The 27,505-nt window shown below is 45.6% G+C and overlaps 1 long non-coding RNA gene across 1 annotated transcript; it reads right to left on the bottom strand.

The window, feature by feature from the left end:
- Positions 1-572: 572 nt before the first annotated feature.
- LOC125096008 (uncharacterized) lies at positions 573-27,505 on the bottom strand. Its single transcript, XR_007126027.1, has 4 exons — positions 27,296-27,505; positions 12,274-12,434; positions 1,057-1,106; positions 573-723 (listed from the first exon to the last, which is right to left on the bottom strand). It is a non-coding gene; the product is annotated as an uncharacterized LOC125096008 (long non-coding RNA).

The raw sequence follows: 27,505 nt of genomic DNA, 5'->3' as shown, positions 1-27,505 counted from the left end.
AAGACAGAGGTCTTCTTAGCAAGGAAAAGGACAGAATATAAATCAGGTGGGCAGCAGGCCATCTCGGCTACGCTCACTGATCTGAAGCAAATCTCTTAACCCTCGTTTTAGTTTCCTTATCTATAAAATGGGATTACCAATACCTACCCTGCCACTTTCCTAGGGTCTGGGCAAGAATGACATGAAAAAACTCTGAAAACTGAGAAGACTTGTTCAAATAGAAGATTATCATTTGACAGTTTATACAAGAAACCACAGTGTTGTATAACCATCAAAAGGGTTATTCTTTCAAATCAAAGTATAACCACACATGAGCACTTATCCCTGATCCCCAAAGCTTACTTACATTTCCCAGACCAGCAGGAAAGTGTCATTTTTTATGGTCAGGGATCCCTCATGACACTTCCTTATTATGAGAGGCTGACTGGATGTATGGGGAAGTCATATAAAGTTACGTAACGCTGATCGGGGCTTTGCTCTGTGCCGGCCACTGGGTTTCACCCAGATATTCTCACCTAATCCCCTCACAGCCTCCCAGGGCAGGCCCCACCAAGACTGTCTCACTCTGGTTGACAGGGAAGCAGGGACAGAGCACAGTCAGCAGTCAGAGTGGAAAGCCAGGATTTTATCTCGGTCTTATCTGGAATGCTTGAGCATCACTTCTCAATTCTAAAATGCTGTGGCTCCTAGTTAACCATGCACGCTGGCTGGATAGACCTGGGTCTGCCAAAAAAAAAAAAAAAAAAAAAAAAAAAGCTTAAGTTCTAACCCTTGGTGCCCATAAATGTGACCTTATTGAGAAACAGGATCTTTGCAGATAGAATCCTGTTAAGATACATTCAGTTGGGATTAGGGTGAGTCCTAATCTAATGACTGCTGTCCATTTAAGAAAAGGGATATTTGGACAGACAGATAGAGAAGGCCATGTGAGGTCAGAAGCAGAGACTGGAGTGAAGCACACACAAGCCAAGGAACACCAGGATGGTGAGCAAACACCAGAAGCTCTGAGAGGGTGCTGGACTAGTTCTTCCCTTAGAACTCCCAGAAGAGACTAACCCTGCCAACAGCTGGATTTGGGTCATCTGAAGGTCCTGGGCCTTCCAGACCTGTAAGAGAATAAATATCTGCTATTTTTAAACCATCATGCTTGTAACAGTTTGGTAGAGTAGCCATAGGGAACCAACACAGCATGTGAACACTGGACGGTCCCTACAACAGCCTTGTGCAGCCTAGGGCTGGCTTGACCCCAGCACACCTGGGTCAGGCTAGGTTCATTGCAGGTGTTACCAGGAGACGGCCATAGCCTCAGCTTCCCAAGGAGGCATTGCCCACAATCCAAGCAAGTCCTTCCCAGGCATACTCCTGGGTGTGAGAAGGGAACCCAGACGGTGCCCTGAGCAGAAGGTGCATGGGTCTCTAAATGTACCTGTAAGATGCTGAGTTCAGCTGGAGTGGCTCAGCCACAACCATGAGAACTGACCCACCTGTTCCATTAAGGCTGCGCATAGGGAAAAAGCCTCTGACTATTCTTTCTAGCCTACTTTTATTTGGATTGCACTAAAAATCTTTCTGGGCAACCGAATCTATTTGCTGAGTGAGGAAGCATTTGCGTTCTCAAAGACCAGGATCTCCTATACTTTTTGGCCATTCTACCATCAAAAAGATTTGTCAAATCTGTGCATCACCTGTTCTTCTTAAAAAGCATTTATAGGGGAACCTGGGTGGCTCAGTGGGGTAAGCCTCTGTCTTCAGCTCAGGTCATGATCTCAGGGTCCTGGGATTGCGTAATTAATAAAATCTTTTAAAAAATAAAAAAATAAAAATAGGGGCGCCTGAGTGGCTCAGTGGGTTAAGCCTCTGCCTTCGGCTCAGGTCATGATCTCAGGGTCCTGGGATCGAGCCCTGCATTGGGCTCTCTGCTCAGCGGGGAGCCTGCTTCCCTCTCTCTCTCTACCTGCCTCTCTCTCTCTCTACTTATGGTCTCTGTCAAATAAATAAATAAAATCTTTAAAAATAAATAAATAAATAAATAAAATAATTTTAAAAATAAAAAGCAGTTTTATAATGCTAGCCCAATGGAAAAGTCAGATCACCCACCACGAAAAAAAGAGTAAAAATGTTAAAATAAAAGAGTTTATTCTCTATAAATCAGGAATACCATGGCCAAGAAAAAGAAGGTTGGTACACTGGGGTAGGATCAACCACTCTCACAGGCCAGAGAGTTTTTATGACTAGAACCACTTTGAAAACTACTGGAAAACATTATGAAAGAAATTCACTATTGTAAACTTTATGAGTGCAGTGCTATGAGGATTCTCCAACCGCCACAGATCCACCTGTTTGGCACAACGCTCTGTGGAGAGAAAGTGCCAGAACTGAGATAAATCGAACCAGCTTTTAAACACATAAGGGCCACTCCACAGTTAAAAACACAGATGTTGGTATTTCAAATCTGAGAAAATTAACTGTATGGCCATCTGCCAACTGCATGACCTTGCTCAAGTGTCACTTTATCACCCCCAATAATGACAGCTGATGTGTCTTGCCTTAACTGGAGAAAATAAATAAGCCTTCTTGGGCTAAGAAGAGATCTTTTCATTTGCTGGTGAGGGGAGAAATCTGGAAACCCAGCCAAAGAATACAGGCTAAGCTTTGTTCAGAGGCTCATAAGAAGAGAGCAGAGTGTTGCTGGGATAAAGAGATATTTGTATTTCCAGCTTGCGGGAGCAGACAGGACGTACCACTCCACAGCACACAACAAACCCTTTGGTGACATTGAGGCTTGACACAAACAAGTGTGTCTATTTAAGTCTAATATTGCTTTTCCTGGAGTTTAAGGTGAAGACCCCGACATGGACGTGATCCCGATATGGAAATCCAAGCATGAGGGCCTAGAATGCCGAGCCAGTCATTCAGATGGTAGGCACCACCATTCAAGAGTCTGCCTGTGAAACAACAAGGGAGGGGCGCATGTGTCTCCTGCCACCACCTTCTCCTCTCCCAGGCTGCCATTCACGGAGGTGGAGCCCAGCAAATGCGAACTATTCTCCACAATAATGAGTCCCGTGTGTGAAACAACTCAGAGGAGCACAAAAAGATCAGGAACATACCATATCCCAGCAGGGAAGGCAAAGGGGGAGGGGGGAGTCCTATACCTGGTGCACAACAGTCAATCTGTCATGAAGGTCATGGCCAGAGATACACCACTCTCAACTAGAAGTTCTGAAGAGACTTTTTAATGAAGGGACTGGTATTTGGAGGTGTGGGTAGGGTTAAGGAACCAGCAACAGCAGAGGGCCGTTACCACCCTGTATTCATTTGCCAAAGCTGCCACAAGTTACCTCAGACTGAGTGCCTTGACCAACAGCAATTTATTGTCTCACCGTTCTGGAGTCCAAGAGACTGAAATCAAGGTGTTAACAAGGCCATGCTCCTTTTGAAGGCTCTGTTGAAAAATCTGTTTGATGCCCTTCTCCTAGATGCTGGCAGTCCCTTGGCTTGTGGCAGCATAAGTCCAGTCTTCACGTGGCATTCTCCCTGTGTGTCTGTGCCCAGATTTCCCCTTTTGGATAAGGACACCAGCCCTAATGGATGAGGCACTCACCCTATTCCGATATGACCCCATCTTAACTAATTATATCTGCAATTATACCTTACTATTCCAAACAAAGTTATGTTCTGAGGTCCTAGTGGTTAGGACTTCACAGGAATTTCGGAGGGGCACGACTCAACTTACACCACATTCTTGGGCCTGGGGAGGGCCCGAGAAGTGGGGAGAAGGACCATTGGACAGCCTGGCTGGGAGCTGAAGCCCAAGAGTGGCTGTTGTCATGGGGGGCTCTGCAGGGCCAGAAACCACCAAAAGCAGGGAGGAAACAAAGTCCTGGCCTCTCTCCCTCCTACACTCCAGGCAAAGGTCAAGGGAGCCAGGTGAGAATAATGGATGGGGATAGGGCAATAGTGTAAGGACACCAGCAAAATGAGCTCCCATCTCCATGACAGAATCAAGGGATCCTAATGGATTAGGGAAAGAAGTTGTTATACAGGATTTTTCTACACTTTATCTTGGGAATCAGAGTATTTAGAAAATCTGGACAGAAAAATCAAGGTCTGTGTTTTCTCCTAAGAAAACTATCTGAAATATTCTTCTCTTTAACTGAGAGGTCAGGTCGAGTCGAAGGTCCCTGTCTCCAAATGACTCCATGAGGGCGTTCTGAGAAAATAGTGCCCTCAGGTATATAAACAGAAGGGATCTTCCCTCAAAGTCTCTTCAGGCATATCCTTTTGTCCTCCTGAAACCAGTCCCCTCAGCTTTCCCTTCATTTCATACCCAGCTCACTCCCATGCCTCATCTCCATTCTCCCGGCCTGGTCCAAGACCTCCTCACTTACTCCCCGGGCCTCATACACCAGCCTGTCTCACTCAGCCATCCCTCAGCAGTGCGGGCTGCAGAGTATATTTCTGACTTCCCAGCACCGAGGTCGGACCTCTACACTTGGTCCTGGTCTGCATTTCAGTCCCCATCCCCCTCTCACCTACTTCCCACCCTCCCCTCTAATTCCCCAATAAAACTAACCCACTGACAGGGAAAATTGTGAACATTTCTGAAATGGGCCAAAAAAACACCACTGGGTGTCCTGTTCTGCATATCCTACTGAATTACCTTCATCCTTCCTTTTTTTTTGAGTTTTTGAGCCCTTTCGTTTCTATAATTTGTAGACTATGTTTTATTTCCATAAATGTGGGCTACAATTTTATTTCTCTATTTTTACTTACTGGACGCAAGGTAACTGATTCTTGGTCATAGGAGGGCAAACTGTGTCCCTAGAGATGCAGACTTTTGCCCTGTGGATATTGACCAGCTTTAGTGTGTCTATTTGTAAATTCTTTTCTGGTCACTTACATATAGATGTTCTTTGAATTTTCTTTTGAACCATTTGTGACATCTTTCCTGGTTTCCTTATTAATTAATGAGTTAAATAAAGCCTTTGACAGACACTTGATTTGTAACTCTTTGAATGTCACAATTTTATTCTTTAAAATGTTTGAACTTTTTTTAAAGACTTTATTTATTACTTGACAGAGAGACACAGCAAGAGAGGGAACACAAGCAGGGGGAGGGGCAGAGGAGAAGCAGGCTTCCCGCTGAGCAGAGAGCCTGATGCAGGGCTCCATCCCAGGACCCGGAGATCAGGACCTGAGCCAAAGGCGGCTGCTTAACAACTGAGCCACCCAGGCGCCCCTAAAATTTTTAACCTTTCGATAATTCCTGTGGTTCTCTGATTGGACCATGCTCTTTCCTGCCTCTCTTTGTACAGCTGCTGGCACTATCCAGAGGATTCTTCCCCATCTTTGTCTGCTTTGTCAGTTCAGGGTTGCCTCTTCCATGAAGTCTTCCATAAGGACCCCATGAACACTCCTTAGTCCACTAGCACATTGTACATGCCTGTATATCCTCGCTTAGTATAGTGTCAGTTTCTGCTTCTCCCACTGGACTTGGAACTCCTATAAAAAGGAGTCATATTCTGCTCACCTATTCCCAGCATAGAGTAGCCTATAACAATGTTACCAAACATTGATCCAGGACTTTTATCCCCATTTCCTCCTAATCTTCAGTGGCCTTATGAGACGGTGAATATTTGTGTCCCTCTTTTATAGAAAAGGAAACTTAAGGAAAGAGAGTAATTTGCCCAGGGTTAGATCTGGGAAGCTCTGGGAAGCTCTAGCTTAGTGGCTGTCTTCAGACTGAATGTTCTTAACTGCAATGCTATACTGTTTGTTGGTTCAGCAAATCCGGGTCCACATCCCTTTTTAAGTTAAACAGAACAACCGTGATTTAGAAACAAAGGGTCCGCTTCTAGGTTTTGTTCTTTATCAAAGGACGACCTATCTCACCAGCTTGGGACAATGAAAAGCAAAATGATTTTTAGCATTTTAATTTCTCCATCCTAAAAAGTTAGCCAAAGCATAATAACCAAAGATAATTGGCTCTCCAAAACACTGCCTAGTTAATAGCACATATCACAGCTCAAGTGAAAACTATGGCGAGGACACCTGGCTGGCTCAGTCTGTGGAGCAGTCATCTCTTGATCTCAGGGTTGTGAGTTCGAGCCCCACATTGGGTGTAGAGATTACTAAAAAATGGGGGGAAAAGAGAACAAACCCATGTAGTTTCTTGGTTCCACAATAAGCGGGTGGTAACAACGGGTGCCCCGCAAGTATCTGTCTACAGGTGTGTTGCACAAGGACAAGTTTCCAATGCAAGGGACAGCTGCCCAGCGAGTAGCCAGAAGAGCCCCTTGCCCCTGTTTGAGCAAGCTCAACTCTCCCCGCCAGCAGGCTCCTGCCAAAGGCAATTCTGCTCTCAGGAGTGCCCCACAGCTTTAGAGATCACAGAAGCCTCTGGTGCTTTTAAGAAAATGCACTGGATTGCTCAATGTGGCCAAGCAAGGAAGATTGAAATAATGCTGCTTCCCTGCCTGGGTAAGTACCTTCGGGCATTCTGACCTCCTGCCACTCACAGGGTTAAGATAAGCAGAGGCATTGCCATAATAAGGGAAATGAGGGGCGAGGCGGGGCTAGGCTTTGATTACCAAGCACAGCGTGATTAGGATATCTTTGATGTTTTTAAGCCGTCCCAAGGCCCTTCATCTCAGTACCAGCGTCCTTGGAGGTTTGGGCTCCCGAAAGCCTGTGTAATCATTACCCAGGGCTCTGGAGAGCGAGCCAGGGGACTCGAGGCCAGGCCAGCCACAGATGCATTTCCCCCCAGTGCCAGGAAAGCTTCTAATTCAAAAACAAATGTATTTATCACTTCCCACTGCTCCGCAGGGCAGGGCATCCTGCCTCTGGGTGGAGCGTCAGCGCACAGTGGGAACAGTGGCGGGCAGCCAACGGAAACTTCCCATTTCACCAAAGTTTCTGCCACTCAGTCGTGGTCCTGTGGGCCTAGCATCACCCAGGAGAGTGTCTGGCCTCTCCGGAGGCACTAGAGACACAGGCACCAGGCAAGAGCCAGGGCCTACACCACCTGCCAGAACAGGCTGCACACTGAGACTCACGGAGACAAGCCCTACTTGGTGAGTAAGGTCCTGGAAGAAGTCCGCGCCCATATACCAGGTTCTTCCTGGTTCTTCCTGTACCAGCCAGTCCTGTCAGACACTTTCTCTTTCATGTCCTTCGTCCTTCAGCCCACAACTCCCCAGATAAGCCATGTACTCTCACAGGTGAAGGCTCTCCTGCCCTGTCTGTCCTCACCCAGACGGAACCTGAGTGCCTTCCTCCCTTCACAGCCGTCAGCGCCGTGTCCTAACCTTCACTGTGACATTAAACCACAGAGCAGCTGACTTCTTTGAATTTATGTCCATCCCTCTGACCTGGCTGTGAGCTCAATCCAAGAAAGGGCTCCTTTTTCATTCATCTCTCCTCAGGGACCAGTACAGTCCCTGGCATAGGTGCTCAATGAATAAAAAGGTGAAGGAACAAGCCCCCCAAATCATCCCCTTTTCTGTAGAGTCTCCTTTCTTAGGAGGAAGTAATCCAGTTCTGAGCCTTCCAGGGGCCAAAGGACATTTATCTGTGGAAAGCCATTCGCTGTGGACAAATTCTGCCTTTCCCCAATCCCTAGAGAAAACCCAAAGCAAAGAAGGCAATGTGCAAACTAACCGCCTCCAGATAAGTGTGCTCCCAGACGCTAACAGCTTTACTGTGCTTTAAGAGCAAAGCCAAACCACACACAGAAGCAAAACTTCCTGAACATCCCACGCCAAGCATTCAGTTTACTACTCTGTTGGAATTTTGATGATAATAGGCATCTGAGTAAAGACATGCTGTGTAAGAACAGAGAAACTCTGATGGTTCTTCTATGTGCTTCTATGTGCTATTATTATGATCATTATTAGGATTGCTGTTACTGAAAATCACCTCCTCTAAAAATAAAATGGGCTAAAATCTGAAGCAAATGTTGCAATTTTCCCAAACATAGAATTTATAATTTCAACATTGATATACAAAGATCAAGGGCCAACTAAGCTTAATAAAGCAATATTCCACAGGAGCATTAAACGGACAAAGCACTTTCATATACATATATACGCTCTCACTGATAAGAATTGCTCTTGTTCCTCAGTTCCACACATGGCAAAACGGTAAAATACTTAAACACTTTTCTCCTACCCCCAGTGCTGCTGAGCATTTCCTCCCCCTCCCCCACCACCAACTGCCCACCCCAGGTGGAAAGGAAACCAAATATCCGTTCATTTCTAACACCTCCAATTCCACTTCCAGGAAAAGGTCAGAGCTCTCCCAGGCAGAAAGAAGCAAAGTGCCCCCTCCCCATCGCCTGACTCCTCCCTCCTTCCTCAGTAGATTTCTCCCCCACCCCTACCATCCAGCTGTAGCCAGCCTCCTCCAAGGGCTTACAGCTCCCCAACTCCACCATTCCTTGTCACCTCCAACACCGCTTACCACCTCACTCTGCACCTTCCTCCTACTCAGCTTTTGGGTCTCAGTTGGCTATCAGCAACTCCCAGGAGCCTTTTCCTAGCTCCCAAGGCTGAGTTAGGGCTCTTTCAAACTGCTCCTAGCTCGCCCTGTCCTACTACCCCCAACAGTAATCACATGGCCTTATGATCGTCAGTTACCTGTCTTTCCCACCCTCCAGAGCAGTGCCATCCAATAATAACATAACGTGAGCTTTATCTGTGATTTTTAATTTTCTAGTGGAATCATTTTAAAAAGTAAAAAGAGGGGCACATAGGTGGCTCAGTTGGTTAAACTCTGCCTTCAACTCGGGTCATGATCCTAGGGTTCTGGGACTGAGCCCCAAATCGGGCTCTCTGCTCCGACGGGAAGACTGCTTCTCCTTCTCCCTCTGCCTGCAGCCCCTTGTGCTCTCTCTCTCTCTCTCAAATAAATAAATGAAATCTTTAGGAAAAAAAAGTAAAAAGAAATAGGTAAATAAAATCTTTAGGAAAAAAAGTAAAAAGAAATAGGTAAAATTAATTTTAATAATGAATTTCAATATATCCAAAATACTATTTCAACATGTAATAAATATAAAACAATTGTTAATGAGATATCTCACATGCTTTTTTTTTTTCCCTATGAGGTCTTTCAAATCTGGTGTGTATTTTACATTTCCAGCATATCTCCACTGGGACATTTCAAGTGCTCAATAGCCACATGTGGCTGGTGGCTACCATATTAGACAGTGGAATTCTAGATCAAACACCTTGAAGGCAGGGCACATGCTCAACCTCTCACACTAGCATATCTTGACACTGTGCTTGACAGAAGGACAACAATGTGAACGTCTTAGTTTGGGCTCCTGTAACAAAAACACTATAGATTGGGTGGCTTAAACAAAAAAAATTCGATTTCTCACAGTTCTGAAAGCTGCGAAGTCCAAGGTCAAGAAGCCGGCACACTCAGTGTCTGCTGACAGCTTGGCTCCTGGTTCCCAGATGTCCATCTTCCTGATGAGTCCTCACAGGGGGTGAGGGGCATGGGGCAAGGGAGCTCTGTGGGATCTCTTTCATAAGGGTACTCATCTCCATTCATGAGGGCTCTACCCTCATGACCTAATCACTTCCCAAAGGCCCCAATTCCAATGGATCATCATGTGACAAGTTGGGACTTAACATATGAATTTTGAGGGGACATAAACATTCCTTCTATAGTAGTGAACAATGTGTCTGAATGACTTCATCCCCCAAGGGAGGGAGGCTGAGCTGTGGCCCTGAGCAGTGGGTATCTATCTGTACTTGTGAGTTCAGCTAAAATTGCCCTCCAGTGAAACTCTCTAAATAAAAGAGGGGTGGTCTGATATGGGAGATCACATTCATATTTCAAGCATTACTCAAAATGACAGAAATACCAGCTCAACAAAGCAAACTGATCAGCCCCTTGGAATTTAGGATAATATCATTTAACCTTCATGGGAGATGGAAACAAAGTGTCTCCAGAAGACTTCCTTTAAAGGGATGCAGGGTGAAACATTCTCTACCACAGGACCAGGAGGCAGGAAATGAGTCTGAGGCTGAGGAGGAAGGACAAGCATGGCATTATGAGTCCTACCCACTCTTTGTTTCAAGATTCCTAGAGTTCTTATCCTAAAAGCTGATACTTTTAAAAGTGCTTTTTAGAAACAGCCAAGCAGTGGTGCCAGAAAAAACAATGACATCAGCCCCTCACTCCAGAGAAGCAGCCTTCAGGGAGTCCTTAAGGACCCATGAGAGGATGCTGCTGAGCTCCGAGGAGGCCTGGTCTGTTGTTCCTCTGTCCAGTCAGAGAGTTCTAGGTTCCCAGGCACACAGATCCCAGGGACTTCTGACAGAACAGCGGCTAAGCCAGCAATTTGTGGGCTTTGGTGGCATTAGAAATGTCTGGGGGTGCTGGTTAAAAATCCTGATTGCTGGGTCTCACCCTTTGGAGAGCTTAATTCAGTTATTCCGAGGCAGGTCCCAGAAATATGCATTCTTGTCAAGTACTTGAGGTGATTCTGATAAGGAGTTCTGCACTTTGAGAAAAACAACCCTAAATAATGGCAAGACCATCACTTACCAATTTACTTTTCTCTCCTCTCACCTTTCTAAATGCCCCCAACGTTATGCCTTCTGGGCCACGAGTGTGGTTGTGCCATTCACGTGCTCCATGATGGCTCCCAGCTGAGAGCGTGAGTGGGAGCTGAGCTCTAAGTGGGTCACGCCCACCAGAGAAATGAACACTCTTCCTTGTGTGCCAGTGAGGGGCGCACTGTTGCCTCATCCCATCCCTTTCCTGGAAGGACACTGCCTCACTGAGTTGGTGGGCAGATGACAGATTTGTCCTGGGCATGGTAATTATTTCCCAGGAATGGAGGCTCTATCGTAATAGCCCTTGGACAAATCTCCAGGTCACCGGGCTTACCAAGCCGGCAGATTGATGGATGGGACAGACTATCTTAACAAACGCTCTTCTCCTGTCCTCTGCTTCCACGCGGAGCCACTCAGAGTGAGGAAATACAGTCTGCTCTGGGCTGGAAACCTTCCTTCTGCTACAACCTGGCTAATCGCTACGGGGCAAGGAGACCAAACATAGATGAGAATTTGCAGCCGCAAGAGAAGAGAAACCTGAAAGGGATAGAACAGTTGAGTGAAGAGACAGCTGGAATTGAAACCAACCTCCCTTTGTTCACAGAACAGCTACGAGGCGCCTCTTCCCATCCTGTCACTAGCACTGACTATCCGAGGTCCCGTCAGTGGTCTCAAAGAGCTCACTCACGGATAGCAACTAATTACAGTGAACGGCGATTGGTAGCAAGAGAGCGGAAAGCTCCAAGGTCTGCAGGGGCTTCCAAGGAAGCAGGCCCCAGAAGATCACAAGTGTCCTTTGGGCGGAGCCTGGGGAAGAACAGAACAGCCTGTGCAAAGGCACAGAAGCCCAGGAGCGTGCTGTTAGAGAAATCTTGGGCATACCTGCCTTGCTGAAGCACAGCGAGAGGGCAGGCAGCAGCCAGAGACGAGGGAGGGAGGGCAGCAGGTCAAGGCCAGCTGTAAGCTTTGCATGATGATTGAGAGGATCTGGCATTTCTCCATGAGGATTCATTAAAGGTCTTCTTAAGCAAGGGAGTAACTAAGATCAAACCTGTATTTTCGTTTGCTTTCTTACTTGTTTATTTAAAGGAAAGTTTTAAAAAGTTATTTGTATACATGGTAGCAAAATTCAGGCACCCCGTCAAGGGCAATAGGGAAGGACAAGACTCCTCTCTGCCCCCACTAGCATCAAACTCTGAGTCTTCTCTTCCCAGAAGCAACCTCTATTTCTAGTTTCACATATATTCTTCCAGAGGTATATACAAGCATATATATAAAAGTCCACAGCATATTGTTGTACGGGTTGTTGTACTGTGCAAAACCACCCAGCCCAGGGGATGAGCCTGTTGCGTACTTGCTTGCCAAGTTGCTCCATGGACATGGCTTCATCGGACTCACCAGAGCCAAGGACATTTTCCTAATTTGTTCAAAGGCACTGCATGGATAGCTGAGACCACTTATACACATCACACACACACACACACACACACACACACACACACACACGGGCACTCATTCTCACAGCCTTTTGTTTATATAGAAGGGAATATCTTCTCTATTCATTGTTTAACACCTTCACTCTACAAAGAATCACAGAGATAATTCCTCATGGACAAAAGTAGATCAACTTCATTTTCTTTCAAGGCTGTTCAGCATTCTTCAGCACCGAGGATCCTGCCAGTAATGTAAGACAACTTACCTCAAACCAGTGGAAACAAGTCACCTAGCTTGCCATCAGTGGGCTCCTTCCTCCAGCCACAAATCCTGGGGTTAGCACCTTCCTAGCATCCACCACTCCGGTCTCCTAGAAGCTCCAGGCTTATCTCTCATGGCTTTAGCTCTTCTGGCCTCAAAGTCATTCTGATTGGACAAGATTTCATTTTACACAAAACAGTTCTGAGGCCAGGGAAATAGGATGGACTGATTAGCTCCCACCAACTGGTTCACCCCCTGGAGGTGGGAGTGGGGTCAATACCAACCAACAATTAATTAGGAGGGAGCAAAAAGGAATGGATTCTAGGATAGCAACCAGCAAATGGCTCTTACAGATGCCATCATCCAAATACCATCATTCATTTCAATAGCTCCTACCAATGAATTAGTTTGTGTCCAATATCTTGTCATAATAACCAATGCCATAACTGCCATCTTCACTTAGACATCTTTGCATGTACAAGGATGTCTATAGGACAAGTTCCTGGACGTGGAATTTCAAGTCAAAGGGTGCCTGTTTCCTGGAACTCTATAGACTTGACCATGCTGCCCTTCAAAGGGGCTGCACCCATTCACACCCAGGGTCTCTGAGATACCTCCCTTGCACACACCCTTGTCCAAGTGTTGTCAACTTTCTTAGACCTGTACTTTCAAAATGCAGTTTGACGATGGTAGGGTTGATGGACAAGAGGGGGAATAAGAGTGGAGGTAAGAAAAGTAGTCATGTAATTACAATAATAAAAGGGAGAGATGGTAGGGACCTGAACTATTTGAAAAAAGTAGAGGTCGGATCATGTGCACATTCCAATGTGGCAATAGCAAATGGAGCTGTTTTGCTGAAAGTTTTCCATCAATAGGGCTTCATTTGGACAAGAAGAATAAAAGAGTCTGTTATTAAGAATTTTCTGGTTGGAAATAAAAAATAAACATGCTAAGTATCAAAAGCCTTAACAGAGACCCTCCACAGAGAATTGGAGCTAAGCGCACTTAAATCCTAAAAACAAACCTAGCAATGAAATAGTGTGTTATCAGAGCACATGTTAAATGACATTCTAAAAACACGTCTTATAAACTCTACATCGTCTACAGTGTAAAATATATATATATATATATATATATATATATATATATATATATATGCAATCATGGTCTTACTAATCCAGTATAAAGTCCTGAATTCTAAGGTCTGCTGTCCAACTCTAAAAAATCTAGGAAAGATTTCTTGGGGCACCTGGGTGGCTCAAGTCAGTTAAGCATCCGCCTTCAGCTCAGGTCATGATCTTGGGGTCCTGGCATAAAGTCCCACGTCTGGCTCCTTGCTCAGCCGGAGCCTGCTTCTCCCTCTCCCTCTGCCTGCTGCTCCCCCTCCTCACACTCTCGCTCCTTCTCTCTCTCTGTCAAATAAATAAATAAAATCTTTTTAAAAAATAGATAAATAAAATGTTTAAATCTTCCCTCTCTGGATCCTTCCCCTTGGATGCTATAGACCAGAGAACTCTCAGCTCTGACTTCAGGATGCCTTGTACACTGTGGGCATGCTAGCAAATGCTGGTTGTAGTCGTGTAAAATCAACCTGACAACTTGCCCTGGTCTCAAAATGGTATTCTTGATTATGTATAAAATCTGCTTATGAATATAAGATACCATATATGATGTACTTTGCTACCGAGGCACATTCAATCCTCTGCAACACTCCGATTTTTGGAGTGGCTAAAGCTATTTACCTACTGCGTGCACTGACAAGAGAAAAGAAGAATTTCCTCTTCCAAATCCCCTGACATTGTAACTACCCAGCCCATCCTGCTTTTCTCCTTACTTGTACCAACCATGCTGAGATTCTTCTGTCCTATGAAATTCTTGAAGGAGAAAACAAAAGGGAGAACATTTTTGAAATAGTTGCAGAATGGAGTGGGGAGGAGCAATACATTTCCAGGAGGTGTAATATGCCCATGGGACAGAGGGCAGAGAAACAAGGTGGGGCAGGGTGGGTGTTGGTCTTGGGGAGAACAGTCCAGATCATGTGATGCTGTATCTATCTGGCAGAAGTCCCTGGAGGAAGGACTAGGAGGTCTTTAGACTTGGACATCAGAACCTGAGCGGTATACTTAGTGCTCTGAAGCCATCTGGGCACCAGCAGAACCTCCCGGAGCAAGAGCACATGCTCGAGCCCAGCCCAGCCTTCAAGCTCTGTGTGCTGCCCACCCTCTCTGCTCAGCTGTAACCCCCCAGCAGTGGGTCTGGGCGGAGATGCTGCCTGCACTCCCAGTGGGCACCATGCTTAGTTCTCCAATCAGCCAAAACCTCCTGAGCTTCTGCCAGTGCCTTCCTCAGCACAGGCATAAGGCACATATTTCCGGCAGAGGAATAAGTTTCCCTCATTTCCCAGCACATATGTACAACTGGGGTTTCCTCACCAGGACACCACGGAGGCCAGAGTCCAGAGAATTCCCTGAGCCATCAAACCCAGATTGGTCAGGCTCTTCAATGCCGTTGCAGCCTGGATCCAGTCCTGCACACTAACTGGTCAGAGGCCAGTAATCCCCGGCAGGAAGGAGAATCTGAAGGCAGGGAAAGTTTACCCTCAAAGGCTATGCTACAGCCAGGTTGGAAAGCCAGCTCTGGAATGCTTTGTGCTTTGCCCAACCCCAACTCCCATTCCCTGTTTCTGTCCTGTCGTTCCTCAGGACCAGGAGACCTGCCTCCTCCGTGGCTCCTCCCTTGACCATCACCCACAGGAGGCCTTCACTGCTCCTTAGCTCCTGCTGTTGAGGCAGGACTTCTCCCCCCTCCCCACCCCCATGCCCCCAGGAAGTACACCAACGCTTCAGCACCGACAAGTTCTTCCATCTCTCCTCCCAGGAAGCACGGAGCCAGCACACAGCAAATACGGGGACCACTGCATTAAGGTCTGTTGTACTCTCCCCTAAAACAGTCCAATTCCAGAAAGAAGCCAAAGTTTCTCATAGCTGATCACAGGTAGCTGGGAGTCTGGAAGATGACAAAGTCATCTATTTCCTTCCAACCGAGTGGCCTTGCAGACCCCACAGAGTCAAACTCTACATGTGCCTAAGTTCCTGCTTCCTCGGTTTCCCTTCCTCCCTCCCTCCCTCCCACCTGCCCTCTGCCTTCCACCCTCACGGCCAGCACCACCAAGGCCCAGAGCCGCGAGGCCCCTGGAGCCTGCCCTTCATTGTCAAAGAGCTGCATGAATTCGCTTCTCCAAGCACAACCCTCATCAGACAAACAAACCTGGCTCTTGCTAAGATCGTAACCCTGCACAGCGTACCTGTGAAGCATGAGCATGCTTTAAAAAGCCCCTCCCACCAAGGCAGAGGGTGAGTGGAACCAAGAAGTGAAGAGACAGTTCTGTCACAAACAGGCAAATTTCTTCCTCTCAAAATGACTTAAGGGGCCAAAAGGCTTCAAAGAGTTCATGGCCCTCCCTAAAAAGCATCTGGTGCACCCAGGAGGTGGTGTCCAGAAGGCCAACCCCTCTGAAGGGCCTGCAGTCTCACAGCCGGCCCCCTGCCCACGGGAACAGCACTGCACTCTGCCCCCCCGCGGGCGGGACCGGCACTGCACTCTTCCCCCTCTTGGCACGGAAGTAGAAGGCGACTTGGAGGCAGCCCCTTGGGCTCCATCAGGCCCGTAGGGTCCCTTGACTAACCCATCTGTTTTCCCTTTCCTTACAAAGCTGTTTCCTCAGCGGGCTCAGCGAGGAAACCCCTGAGTAAACAGAGTGTGTGCTGTTGGCCCCAAGGTTTCTCTGAGCTGTACCCCAGGGACACATGGCTGGGCAAAGCCCACTTCCAGCCCTCTTGCCAGGCCTCTGGTCCGGCACAACTGTTGTTTCCATGAAGTGGTTTCTTTCAGCCACATTCCCTTCAGCCTCTGAAGGAAGAGCTTGCACCTCCAGGCAGCAAGGCAGAGGAAATCTCTGAGGCAGATGTCGGCTGAGGGCACTGAGCCTCTCTCCCTGCTTCCCCAGCCAGAGGGCCCTCCCCCTCAACACAACAATGGCTCCAGTCATGCTGGGGAACTCCACAGGCTTCCAGGTTGGCTCATTTTCAGCATCTGTGAGGTTCGGGGGCCTCATCTATGGTGGGGGGGTTGACAAGAAGTAGCTGACATGTGAGGCCATAGAGGCACAGATACAGCTATGATCCCCATTTCTTAGGTGAGGAACCTACAGCTCACAGGTCAATAGCTAAGAATTGACAGGACAAGAGGTCCAGCCCACAGTGGTCTCGTTTGAAATCCCGTATCTTAACCATTTCTCTTTTTCCCTGCGGGGCTGTTTGAGTGCATGGGGCCAGGGCTACACACCAGACTTATCATCTGTATAGGAAGGCCCTTGGTGTACTGGATAAGTTCAAGGACTGGCTCAAGAAATAAGTGGGTTGCACCTCAGCTAAGAAACCATGGAAAGTGGGGTTTGGCGATAGCCAAAGACCCTGTTTTTTACCAGTATTACTGTTGCTGGTTTTGGTCCAGAAACCCAAGGAATAGTAGATAATGTCCACCCCTTACTGATATAATCTTAAACAATTTCTCTAATCTCCATATGCCTCAATCTTCTCATCTGTAAAGTGGAAACAACAAGAGCCCCTACTTCACAGGGTGGTTGTGAGGATTAAGTGAGTTAATATGGGTGAGGCACCCAGAAGCATGCCTGGCACATGGTAAGAACCGTATATTGCTGATGCTATCTGTCGTCACCACCACTGTCTGCATTGCCATCCTTAATACCACATCCTCTTGGTCTGACACCTCTCCCCACTTCTCTCCAGGCAGAGTCAAGCATTCTTGCCCAAAGCTCCCAGAGCCTTTAATGACCCTTTCATTACTGTCCTTATCACTTTGTATCAATGCCTCTAACCTGAGCAGTAATTGTGACTTTTCATCTGTATATCATGAGCGTCTTATACAGTGCCCGGCGCATAACAGATATGCAATAAGTGTGTCTTGAACGAATGAAAAATCGTACCTAATTCTAAAACTAGGCTTTCAGATAAATTGCAAAGAGTAAGACTTTTTAAAAATATTTACTTTAGGGGTGCCTGGGTGGCTCAGTGGGTTAAAGCCTCTGCCTTTGGCTCGGGTCATGATCTCAGGGTCCTGGGACCTGAGATCCTCTCTGCTCAGCGGGGAGCCTGCTTCCTCCTCTCTCTCTGCCTGCCTCTCTGCCTACTTGTGATCTCTGTCTGTCAAATAAATAAATAAAATCTTTAAAAAAAAAAGAAAAAAGAAAAGAAAAAAAAATATTTACTTTAGAGAGAGAGAGAGAGAGAAAGAGAACGCAGAGGAGCTGGGGGAGGGGCACAGGGAGAGGGAGAGAGACAATCTCAAGCGGGAGCCAGATCTCACTACCCTGAGATCATGACCTGAGCCAAAATTAAGTCAGATGCTTAACCAACTGAACCACCCAGGAACCCCTATAAGATTTTTAAATACAGCCCCCCCAGATCACGTCTCTGAGATCAGAACATAATAATAGGTGATAAGAAAATTCAAAAGATTTTAAACTATGATGTGTTAGACACATGAAAGAGATTTCCATTGTGACAATCATTGTATCAAATAATAGTAACTAAGGCCACCTGAGACACTGAGTGCCCCAGAGACCCCTTGATACCTTGAAGATCCTTTTCCTCTTCACCATTTGAAGACTCAGAAGCAGTCAATCCCCAGAAGTATCCCCATGAGTCTTGCCCTAAATGAAGCGTTTTCCGAGGAATCACCATGGTTTGGAAGGTTTTACAATGAACTTTCAAAACAGGACTCCAAAAATAGGTTCATGAAACACTTACAGAGCGCCTCCCATATGCCAAACACTGTACCTAAAATATGAGTGGAGAGTGTCTAGAAGAGGAAAAGGACATATGAACAGATGACTCGTATATGGTGAACGGTACACAGAAACATGCCCCATGTTCAGAAAGTGCAGATGACAGGTCTGATGTAGGGGTTTGAGAAATTTTTTAAAATTTTTTATTTAAATTCAAGTTAATTAACATATACTGCATTATCCGTTTCAGAGGTAGAATTTAGTGATTCACCAGTTGCATACAACACCCAGTGCTCACTCCATCAAGTGCCTCTTTAATGCCCATCACCCAGCTACCCTATCCCCTAGATCCCCTCTCCTCCATCAACCCTGTTTGTGTCCTAGAGTTAAGAGTGTCTTACAATTTGCCTCCCTCTCTGTTTTCATATTTTATTTTTCCTTCCCTTCCCCTATATTCATCAGTTTTGTTTCTTAAATTCCACATATGAGTGGAATAAGTCAGAGAAAGACAAATACCTATGATTTCACTCATATGCAGTTCAAGGATTTTTATATGGCGGCGGGGACAGACCTAGGACAGTAGATGTCATTTTCCGTTTTTTTCCAGGGCAGCTGTGGTTCAGAAATACCAGGGACTGCCAAGCACACCGAGACGTGGTCTAAGAAGGTGCAACTACCACTCTTGGAACCCATATTTAAGAGGCCGGGAAGAGGAAGCCCTCCCTCTGGGCAGACAGCCTGGAGTCCTGGGGAGGAGCACACCCTCCCACCAGCCTGCATACAGTCACCTTTCCTCAAACAAAGCCAGTGCTGTCCCTGACAGCCTCAGGCACCAGCAGCCTCCCCACTGAGTCCACAATCCACCTCACCTTCAAAATGCTTGCCACCCTCCTCATTCTGTCCTCATCGGTGCCCTGGGGAGGAGCATCACCCTGTCGAGTTCTGGTGTTTGCCTCCCTTCAAGCACAGGCCTGGGCATCCACTGGTCATTGTGGGTATGCTTCTGGTTTTCAAGGAGTGGCCACTCTCTGTACTTGGATAATTATTTTTAAATAAATGAGGTGCTGTGAGAAGTGAAAAAATTGCCTGTTTCTGAAGGATAACCTTTCATTCACCATGCGTAGCTAGGTACTCCAGACTAGAGAAACACATGAGCGTTCAAATAAAGGGAACCCCGAGGTTTGGGACTAAGGGTCACCGTCCTTCCAAGGAAAGAAGCTTCCAGCTCCAGCCCCTGTGGATCAATATGGCTGCGGGGACACGGCTTCCTCACAATAGGAGCTGCCCGTCCTCACGCAGGTGCAACTCCAGAGATAGGCCGTTCAGGGACGTCTTTTAAGGGGATAAACAAGCCAGCCTCACCAAATCAGGCTTCTCTGGTTCTCAGCTCATTACCCTCAAGTAAGCTTTTCTTTCCCTTGGAGACCCAAAGGTCCCACAGGCCACTCCCTCAGGCCTCCAGGCACCTGCCAGTGCTGGGCCCAGGAAGGAACTTAAAGAAGAGGCTGGGCGGGGAAAAGGAGGAAGAGGAAGAGGAGAAGTGGGAGAAAGGCTTGGCATGAGGCCAAGGACACTGGCTGTAAAGAGTAATCCGTTGCTTCTGTAAACTAAAAAGTGCTCCCAAAGAAATTCCACATCATCGAGGTGCTCTTTGCAGTGGGGAAGGCAGAGGAAGGAAATAGCAGGAGGCAGTGGCTGATAAAATATAGCCTGTGGAAGAGGCGCATGATTTGTAAAATGGAAAAAGTGAGAAGGCCTTACAAAAGGAGAGAATTGTTCTACACTTTGGAACATTCGGCCAGCTCGGATATTGAGTGATTTTTACAAATCATGGAATTTTAAAATAATAACAACGCATTATTACCACATATGTTTATGGCCAACAGTGGCAAAAACAGAAAGTTATAAAGAGATCATCAAAATCACCAGCAAGAATAACCACCCACAAAAGAATAATCACAGTTAATATTCGGTGTGCCTTGTCCTCGTCCTTTAGAGCTGCAGCTACCTAAAACTTAAGGTTTCTGTACCAAAGTCATATAATATCGTTACTAGAGTTACTCATCTTGCAAATATTTATTGATGACCTACTTTTCTCTGTGGAGGAGGCAATGAGCAAATCAGACAAGTCACCTGTCCTCAATGGAGCTGGCACTGCTCATGGGGAAACAATAAATAAATAAACATGAAAATGTGCCTTGTGATAGATAGCAATGAATGCAATAGAGAAACATAAGGTCGGGGTGGGGGACAGGAAGCATGGGGGGAACAGGAAGCATGGGGTGGCAGTGGGTGGGGGTAGAAGTGAGTAGCCACTATTTTTATACAAAAGCTAGGGCTGATCTGGTCAACAAAGTGATTCTACCACAGACTCAAGAAAATGAAGAAGCAGCTGTAAAGTATCTCAGGGCAGTGTTTTAGGCAGAGGAAAAAGAGCAAGTACAAAGTCCTGGGGCTACAACTGTCAGAAGAAGATTCAGGAGTCCCAAGTAGCTGGAGTGGAGGGAGTAAGGAGCAGAGTGAAGGGTGGGGGCAGGTGGGGGGTCAGATTATGGAAGGCACATAAGCCAATGTATATCCTGTTTTGTTTGACATATTGTTAGATTATGAGCATTTTCCTACTTCATTACATTTTCTTCAAAAACATAACTTTGTAATGACAGGATAAAATTCCACCGCATAGGCCGTCCATAAGGTATTTAAAAAATATCTTTTGTGGCTTTTAAAATTATTTTTCCCTGTTATCAATAGCATGATGCTTAACACATAAATCTTTAGGCAATCTCTGGTTTTGTCCATATAGGAAATTCCTAGACAGGTAATTGTCTGGTCAAAGAATATAAATATGTAAAAGATTTTTGATACACATTGCCACTTTTGCCCAGAAAAGGTCTGATGAATTATAACTCTGTATGTGTAAGGATTTCCATTTCTCCACCCGATGTAACAATTTTTAAAAACTTTTGGCAATTTGATAAATGAAGCCCTATACTACGTTATTATTTGAATTATCATTTACTTAGTCACTAGTAAAGCTGGAGTTTTGCATACATTAATTGGCTATTGCAATCTGTCTGATCAGGTCTCTTGTCCATTATTTCATGGAGTTTTTTCTTACTGATGTGAAGAGCTCTTTATATACAAAGGCTCTTTACTTATTTTCTGGGTTTTTTTTCTCAGTTGTCAATTATCTTTAAGATTTGCTTATGGTTGTTTTTTTACTCAAATTTTTTAATTCTTAGGTAGTCAAATATATCACTATTTCTCTTATGATTTCATCTTTTGCTTTCTTACTGCAAGATCAGATACTTTTTTTTAAGTAAGTTCCATGCCCAGTGTGGAGCCCAATGCGGAGCCCAAAGCAGGGCTTGAACTCACAACCCTGAGGTCAAGACCTGGGCTGAAATCAAAAGTCAGACACTTAACTGAGTCACCCTGGCACCCCAAGGTCAGATAAAGATTTACATATATTTTCTTTATTTTAAAAATATTTTTCAAAAAATCAGTCTTCATTGTTTATGGGCATAAACATATAAATTTTTTCTACTTAGCCAACCAATTATCATCCTATGACCATTGAGGAGTGTAAACTTTTTCTACTAATATAAAGCATACACTTAAAATGCACAAAATTCATATAAATGTGTGTCCATGTGTACACAATTATTAGGATTTTCTATCATATATCCATTAATTTGCAAGTCTAATCTTGAAACAATGTTGATTTACATATTGTAACATTCTAAAAAATTTTTTAGCGTTTTTTAAAGATTTTATTTATTTACTTGAGAGAGAGAGAGAGCATGAACAGGGAGAGGAGCAGAGGGAGAAGGAGAAGCAGACCCCTGGCTGAGCAGAGAGCCAGACATGGGGCTGGATCCCAGGACCCTGGGAGCACGACCTGAACTGAAGGCAGATGCTTAACAAACTGAGCCACCCAGGTGCCCAGCATTCTAATCATTCTGATGTCTGGTAGGGAAAACCCTCTCCCAAATTCTTATTTTTCTGTATTTTCTTGGTTATCCTCTTCCATTTATTCTTCTTACAACTTTAAATCATTGTTATTATAATCCATAAACAATCTCATAGTAATTTTTATTACAATGACTTAGCATTTACAAATTAATAGGCAGAGAAAGTATGTCTTCACAACTAAATCTTTCATAATGTGGTATATCTCTAAATTTAGTCTCTCTTATGCACCCCAAAGTATTTACCACTTGCCACATATAAATTCTGTATGCTTCCTTTGAGATGCTTATTCCAAGGTACTTTATTTTTACTGCTACTGTGAATTCTTTTGAGGGGAGATCCTTTTTTTTTTTTTTTTTCAAGAGTGCAATTGAAAAAGCTGGACAGGGGCGCCTGGCAGGTAAACCACCTCATTCCTCCACTGATGGAGGAATTAGAGCATACAGCCCTGACAGATGACTTCCTATCCATGGTCCCACAATTGGGTTTGGGGAGATCATGCATGAAATGTGTATTAGTTAAACTAAAAGGCTTGGTTGCTATATCCAAAAGACCTAACAATAGCATGGAGTAGAGAGCTAAGAAATTTCTTTCCCTCTTATGTAATAGTCCCAGATGAGCATAGCAGGCTGGTGGACCACTATTGTCTATGAGGTCGGTCATGGACCACATTCCTTCCAGGTTATTGTCGGCCAGACGCCCTATAGCATCATTGTCATCTATCTGGTTAAAGCAAGATTGTCTCACATCAGTGTTGCCAATGGTGCAAAGGGAGAAGAGATGTTGGAGAGGCACATGCAGTCCTCAGGTCTAGGCCTTAGAATAACACATGATGCTCAGATTTCCACGGAAAGAACCTGATCACGCTGCCACAACTACATCCAACATGGGTGGAAAATACAGTCTAGTCGTGGACACAGGAAGAAGGGGAGGACAGCTTTGGTGGACAACACCAATACCAACCCCTCAAAACAAACATGTGGTTAAGAGAGGGCTGATTAGTTAAAAAGGGGTATGTCCCAGCACACACTTACCCAAGCATGGTGCACTATTTCTCCCCTTCACCTCATTATTGCTCTTAGAGCTACGATGCTGAAGCATGTTTGATTGGCCACTTCCTCTCTCCAAAGTACATGGAAGAGGGGCGCCTGGGTGGCTCAGTCGGTTAAGCGTTTGCCTTCAGATCAGGTCATGATCTCAAGGTCCTGGGATGGAGTCCCACATTGGGCTCCCTGCTCAGTGGGGAGTCTGCTTCCCCCTCTCCCTCTGCCCTTCCCCCTGCTCATGCTCTCTCTCATGTTCTCTCTCCCATAAAAAATAAATAAATAAATAAATAAATAAAATCTAAAAAAAAAAAAGTGCATGGAAGATTCATAATGACCAAACTCATAAGAACATGCCATTGTTCTTTGCATTTGAAGATAAGGCTAATTTTCATGCTGTCTCCGCAAAATTGCAGGCTGTGGGTTTTAGTATCAGTATTGATACGTTTGTTCAAACGTCGTGTTTTTGTTTGTGGATCCCCAGATTCATGTGTCTGCCATTGTGTCTCACATCTGTGCTACATCTCGTGGCAGGGACAGCAAGCTGTTTGCCAATATCTAGCATCTCTAGGGGATAAGAGGATAATAAGTTGGTGCTGGCTGTCAGAACGGACTGCATGTTTTCCAGCTCCCTTTGCAGCTAGGTAGGGCCACGTGATGCAATTCTGGCTCATGGGATGTGAACAGAAGGGATATGTGCAATTTTCTAGTTGTGCCCTTAATTGGAGGAGGATGCCCCTCCCTTCTGCCTCTCCCCTCTCCTTCTGCCTAGAATGTGGATCTAAGGGGGGGAACCAGTGGATAAGGCCTCCATCCAGGAGCAGTGGGACAACGGAGCAGAAGGCTCCTGGGTGTCTGACAGTTCTGGAGAACTGAGCACAGACTGACTTGGACTTTCACATGCACGAGAAAATAAACCTCTATTTTGTAGAAGGTGGGTCTCGGTGACAACCGGGGAGACCGTATCTTAATTCATATAGCGTTTCAGGGACTCTTGCTGGTCGCCCTCCAACTCAGCATAAGGCAGCTATCTGGGCACCTGGTCTTGGCTGTCCTGGGCACAGCTGTGCCGCAACAGCCGCTGTGTACAGCTTTGGGGAACTTATTCTTCCATTCCCTTCCACCACATGTGTGTGGAGCACCTGCCTTATGCCAGGCCTGGGGCCAGGCTTTGGGAACATAACAATGAATAAGGCAGTATTTCCATGCCTTGAGTTTTCTGGAGAAGACTGGTCACACTTAGAAGTATAAAAGCGTGAGTTGGTAGAGAAATTCAGAGGGCCGAGAAATTCTGCTGAAAGTAGTTGTTATCAAGCTAGAGACCTTAGCCATGTCTCTCAGGTTCTATCTACAGGTACACACTCTGCCCTTTTCACAGGAGGGGAAGGTGCTTCTGGAAAAGAAATCCTAAGCTCTTACAATTTTTTGACAACCTCCTTAATTGCCTTTGATAGGAGGTTCTACAAAGTTCAGAAACCCCTGCCAGAATATAGGGATATAGACTTGACATGAACATTTTCAAAGACAGTTAAGGCAAGACTCCCCCTGGAGTGCTCCCCCCATGGTCCCTGTAATCTGCAGCCCCACACCTCTCTGGCCACCATTACTACTCCTTCCAGAAACTGTCTGGTGGGGGATCCAGCCTGGAATGGTGGAGGGTTGGCCACAACCTCACACCTGACCTGGTGCCAGTCAAACTCAGGGTCTGTCTGGCTGGGTCCCAATCACGGCTGTGCTTTCCCTCTGTGTGCTTCTGTTCAGACTGCTCCTGGCTCCTAGAAAGCCCCTGCCCCCAGGCTGCCTGATGGAATCTCAAATACTAGAAGGATCTCTCCTGATAGCCTAAGTGGACGCACACACTAACACCTGTGGCTCGACCTTGTCCCCTCACCAGCTTGTAAGCTCCTCAGACCAGGGGCTGTGCTGCTGTGTCTTACTCGCCCTGGCGTGCATGTTAGCAAAGGATTTATGTGTGGGAGGTGCTTAATAAATACTTGTTGGATTTGCTTGAGCTGCTTTTCTCTCTTAAAGCATTGATGACCATGGAAAAGGCCAGAGCAGGAGGAGCGAGGGCATGGAGATGATGTGCTTACCTTGGCGGTGTAGCATTGACTTTTTCACAGGGGCGAATAGAATAATAATGCTACTTCCTACTTGACAGGGCTTTAGGGAAGGATATTGTCAATGCCAGCTCTTCACACAACCTACAATTCACTGATTAACTGTGTGAACTTGATCTAGTCCCTTCATTTCTCTGGGATTCATTCACATAGGGAATTTAAAAAAAAGAAAAGAAAAGAAAAATGTTGGGTATCAGAACAGTCATTTATCCATTTGAAAAAAAGACTCTATCATCTGTGATCATCGTAACAGATGCAAGCAGATGAAAGATCTAAACGTGAAAGGAAAAACTTGAAAACTTTTGGATGCACACATAGAGGATATCTGCATGACCTTGCTAGGCGAGGCTGCTGAACTAAGAACCAGCCTGACACCAGGTCCACCGACGTCAGGGGGAGCCTTTCCTGGCTCTCCGGTTGTCACCATACTGGCCTGCTTCTGTGGGAAAGGGTGGACATCTAGAAACAAAGACATCTCAGAAGCAAGTGAGGCAGACGCTGCCCATATCCCTTCTAGAAGCGCTCCACACACCACCAGCCACAATTCTGGTGCTAGAAAAGAGAGTTGACGCAGATGTATGGACAGCTGGCAGTCTCTGTCATTTTCAATGGAAAGGAGAAGATGGATACATTTAATTAAATTAACTTAAAAATTCTGCTCAACAAAGACAACAGACAGGTAAAAAAGACAAACATTGGACAGGAAAGAAAATGTTAGGAACATGTACGATTGACAAAAGTTGGTATCCAGAATCTACGAGGAACTCTTCCAAGTCAATATGAGTAGCAGCTGAATAGAAAAACTGGCAAAAGATGTAAACAAGCAGTGCTCAGAAGAAGAAACCCAAACTATTTAAAAATAATAATCATAAACTCCATGGGTCTTCAAGGAAAGGCACATTAAGAACCATAAATGGACATGATTTCATACCCCTCAGCTTGGCATGAGATTTTTAATTTGAATAGAAAGAAGATCCAAGGAAACTCCTTCATTGTTAGTAGTAGTATAAATTAATGCAACTGTTTTAGAGAATTTGACACTAGCGAATAAAGTTGAAATGCACATACTATATGGGCTAACCCCTCCTACCTTTAGATTTATACCCTGGAAAAACTCTTGTACCTGGGAACAAGGAGAGCTGTCAAGAACTCTCACAACAACATTGTATAAGACGGCCGCCTGGGTGGCTAGTGGTTAAGCCTCTGCCTTCGTCTCAGGTCATGGTCTTAGGTCCTGGGATTGAGCCCTGCATGGGGCACTCTGATCAGCAGGGAGCCTGCTTCCCACCCCTGTCTCTGCCTGCCTTTCTGTCTACTTATGATTTCTGTCAAATAAATAAATGAAATCTTTTTAAAAAACAAACAAATAAAAACATTGTGTAATAGCCAAAAATATCTCTATGTAAGCAACCCGAATGTCCATAACTGGAGAATGGATAAACAAACTGATGCATTAGCATGACGCAATGCCATACAGTGACTAGAACAGATGAACTAGAGCCACACAGGCTAATGTATCACACAACCCTGGAAACAAAAGAGCAAGTTGCAAAAGAATCACACAGGGTGATGCCATACCTAGAGTTTGAAAATATGCCAAACAACTCCACAGAGTGTTCAAGGACACATAAAGTTGTCGTGGAAGCATAAAAGAATGTATGGAAGGATAAACATGAAATTCAGAATATTAGCTTTTTAAGGGTAGTGGGACAGGGGAGGCGGATAGGAACTCAGGATGAGTGCACAGGGGGGTGTCAACTGAATTGATAAATGTTAGGAACATTCTTTCTTGAACAGGGTGGTAGGTCCATAAGTATCCATTTAATTGTTTTTATTCTTTTTATGTACTGAAAATATTTCGTGATAAATTTCGGTCATATTTTAAGAGAAGGGGTTTCTGGTTTTAGGGATCCAAGATGGTCCAGTGATCCTGGCCTCTTGGTACTCACGCCCTTATGTGGTTCCCTCCCTTCAGTGCTGGTGTATGACTTCTGATGCTAGGTCATAGAAGGCACTATGATTTCTGCCTTGTACTTGTGCCCTTGGCTCTAGGGGAAGCCATCTGCCATGCTAGGGGACACTCACCCAGCTCTGTGAAGAGGCCCACACAGAGAGGACCTGAAACTTCCCACCAAGATCCTTGCCAGCCAGGTGAGCAAGCCACCTGGGAATCAGATCATCCAGTCCCAGGTGAGTCTCCAGGTGACCATAGTCCAGGTGACGTCTGACGGCAACCATCTGAGAGACTTCAAGCCCGGAGCACCTGGCCAGGCTGGGTCTGAACTCATGACCCAC

The sequence above is a fragment of the Lutra lutra genome, chromosome 3 (genome assembly GCF_902655055.1).
Source record: "Lutra lutra chromosome 3, mLutLut1.2, whole genome shotgun sequence".
In the NCBI taxonomy this organism is placed as follows: Eukaryota; Metazoa; Chordata; class Mammalia; order Carnivora; family Mustelidae; genus Lutra; species Lutra lutra.
The sequence above is the reverse complement of the archived record's forward strand: the minus strand, read 5'-3'. Positions and strand labels throughout refer to the sequence as shown.